Raw genomic sequence first — 3,383 nt, 5'->3', positions numbered from 1 at the left:
GAGGAACTGCTGGAAGTGCTCCTGTAGGAGATCTCAGGTGTGGGAGTGTTGTCTTTGTCAGCGGCTTCCAGTGCAGCGGCTTCCAGGGCAGTGGAAGATTTGGTTCCAGAGCATGTATTGGTCTGTGACAAGAAATCAGTTTGTGTCAGAAAGGAGGTTTGCAGAGATACTTCTCATCAGTATTTCCAGCTTTAGGGAACAGCCGTTAAGTTCCAGCCCTTCTCAGAGACCGACCTTGTCTTGCCATGGCCGAGCTGCGTAGGACTCTTCTCAGCCAACTTTGGTCATGTAAAAGTTATGGGTGTAGTTTAAAGTGTCCATTGAGCTACTTAGATAGTCCGTGGAGGAGGGCAGGAACCTCCATTGGACAGTTTCTCCTAGGTATCCACACGCAGCCAGGCTGTGAACTGTGCCTTTGGAGCGCTGGCTCCGCTGGTGACAGGGAGGCTGCACAGGCACTGTGGGCCAAGTTTCTCCCCTTTTACAGACACAAGGCTACCTCTCATGCCATACAGAGAGAAACTCACGGTCCCTGTCAGAATGCCAGGAAAACGATGACTGAACTTGAAAGTTCAGAACCCGTTTTTCAGGTGTCAGTGGCTGAGGGGGAGGAAACACCTTGTTATGGTAGGACTCCAGCCCTCAGGATCTTCAGCCATGAGGGGCAAGTGCTGTCTGGTCTGAAACAGGCAGCTCTGAATTACACTAGTGAGAGTGCGAAGCAAAGCTGGCTCTTACAGATTTTGGATGTTCAGGCTCTGGTCCAACAACAGGTGGAGCTTCGTTGTTGTCTTCCTCCTCTGGATCCTCATAAAGCGAAGGAAGAGAAGGAGCCTGAGGAGGGTCAGCTCCGGGTGGTTTCCTCTGTGTGGACAGACAGCAGCGTGAGCAACAGGGAGTTCCTTATCATGTAGAACCTTTTTTACATGCAGCTATCTATCCAGCTGTCCTAAGGAGAAATCATAACCTTTGATAGCAAGGGGATTGTAAGTTGCTCCAACTAAATTCAAGGGAGCTAATTAGGCAGCACTGCATATTGTTGTGAACTGCTGTTGTTCCCCCATGGCTAAAAGCAGCAAGAAACTTTCTGTCTGCAAAACCAGACTGTCATCTACTTCAAAGGCCTCCAAGAGCAAAATAAAAAAGAGCCAGGGAACCCTTTTCTACTGCTGCAAAGACACTGAAGAAGACTTTCTTTCTGCCTGGAGGGCTGGCAGTCAGTTGCAACAAGCCTGGAGGTCACGGCTTGCTGCACAATTCTGAAAGGCTGGGAACACCAAAGGTTACTTTGTCACTCACCAAAGGATGGCCTCTTCTGTTTCTAAACACACCTGCAATGGGGAAAGGGAAATGAAGCAGATGTTAGAAAACTGGCTGTTGTGGGGAATCCCATGGAAAAAGTCAACCCAAATGGAGAGCATTTTTCTTTCACAACATCCCCTTCAGTAGCACAGTTCTTTCGCACAGCGAGCAAGAGAAGAGCACAATATACCAGGCTGTTCTTTTGCTACAGCTTCTTGGGCCTAGTTTTCTGCCCTGTTTTGCCAGGGCAGTTTCTATTTTTCTTTTTCTAAATCAAATACACAGACACTTGGTCAAGAAAAGGCACACTGTCCTTTGAGAGTCATTGATTCTGTTCTGCCCAAGAGCTAAAACAGCTGTCCTCTCCTCGCCCCGCCTCACCCCGCCCCACCCTGCCCCGCCTTGCCTTGCCTCACCCTACCCTTTGCCCCGCCCTTTGCCCCGCCCCGTGCCCCGCCCCTCGCCCCACCCCTCACCACGCCCCGCACCCCGCCCCTCCCCCTGCCCCTTGCCCCACCCCTTACAACCTTGCCCCACCCCCTTCCCTATCTCCTGACCCGCCCCTTCCCCCCCCCACTCCCCCTCCCCATCTCCCTCCCTTTCTTCTTTTTCTTTTCCTTTTTCTTTTCCTTTTCCTCTTCCTTTCTCTTCTTGGCTTTCCTTTTCCCAATAAAGCTGCCCCCAACTTCCCCTTAGTCATGACACTTCTATTCTGACACAGCACACAAACAGCTCCCAAGTTTGGGAGCACACACTGCCTTCAACTTTGCATTTCATCACCAAAGCAAGAGCTATTGGAGCAAACATTGTGGCAGGTCACACCGTCCAACCTATTAATGATGCAATGTAGGGCAAACTGGAGAGAACTGCACAGTCTTTAGAGGCACTTCTGAGGAGCTCTGCCAATCTGCATTTGGGAAGTTGTATGGGCTGAAGCAGCAAATGAGGAAATTACAGACTCCAGTGCCACGGACTAGCCCGCGTAGGGAACAGAACCCTGTGGGTTCAATTACAAATGCTGCCCAGAGCCCCTGGAATGACTGGAGACACCCCCTTTGGAGCTGATGCCCCTGACATGAGCTTTACCAAAGTCATGGGATCTGCGGGGCATTTTGGTTGCAAAGGCAACGCAGTCACTAAGGGGCAGCATAAACAACACATCGATCCAAAAGCCAGGTTGGCTGCACCTAGAAAAAACCTCTACTTACTTGCTAGATGGGTCAGCAGCCCGGGTTTGTCTGGGCGGGAACCAAAAGCACAGGCCATAGGAAAAACCCGGCGGAAGGCGGCACAGACTCGCCGGAACACTTTAGCCATGCTGGGCAAGAATTCTGCAGCCTGTGCACGCCGAGGGAGAAAAGGACACCCCTGGTGTCCAAGTGCAGCCTGCTGGAGGTGAGTGCCTCGATGAAGAGCACCCTCCTGCAACGAACACGCCAAACACGCTGTGCACACGAAGGCTCCCGTGCACGAGGACAATGGTCCGTGCACCAGGACAACATTCCATGCACCAGGACAACGGTCCGTGCACCAGGACAACAGTTGCAGTGACATCACAACAGCAGCTGCTCTAGCTTTGCTTGCACATGTATGCAGAGCCCCTGAATGTTCTCTACAGCTAATGCCAAAAAATGCTGGAAAGTTCACCTCTATCACTGGAAGCCTGTCCTGCTGCTCTGGAATGCCCTGTACATGGAAAGCCCAAGACTGTGGGTTTAGAAGAGCCAAAAACCACAGCTTCACAGATCTGCCCCAAGATCCCACACTACCTGTAAGATGACTTGCAGACGTGTCATCCCCATGAAAATCAGATGCAATTGGTCTCTATCAAAATCTAGAGCTAAAACCAGGACCCAAGTTGAAAAAGAAAATAAAGGAATGACCATGGAAGGAAAGAAAGGGCACAAAACTCATCTGGAAATGAGTTCTACCCTTCCATGTAATAAGGATTTGAGGCTTAGCTTGTTTTCCTGGTGATTTAGTGCAGACATTGAGGGACTCTTCTCTATTGGTGGACAACACAGTGTCCTTTAGAAGCTTTATCCTGGACTGGTAGTGCTTAGTGAGGCAAACACATTTGG

General features: G+C 50.6%; 1 long non-coding RNA gene across 1 annotated transcript; it reads right to left on the bottom strand.

The window, feature by feature from the left end:
* Nucleotides 1-102: 102 nt before the first annotated feature.
* LOC113980001 lies at nt 103-1,330 on the bottom strand. The gene is made up of 3 exons (XR_003538037.1): nt 1,300-1,330; nt 739-864; nt 103-122 (listed from the first exon to the last, which is right to left on the bottom strand). It is a non-coding gene; the product is annotated as an uncharacterized LOC113980001 (long non-coding RNA).
* Between the last annotated feature and the right edge of the window lie 2,053 nt (nt 1,331-3,383).

The sequence above is a fragment of the Neopelma chrysocephalum genome, unplaced genomic scaffold (genome assembly GCF_003984885.1).
Source record: "Neopelma chrysocephalum unplaced genomic scaffold, ASM398488v2 Primary Assembly neopelma1_91555, whole genome shotgun sequence".
Classification (NCBI taxonomy): Eukaryota; Metazoa; Chordata; class Aves; order Passeriformes; family Pipridae; genus Neopelma; species Neopelma chrysocephalum.
The sequence above is the reverse complement of the archived record's forward strand: the minus strand, read 5'-3'. Positions and strand labels throughout refer to the sequence as shown.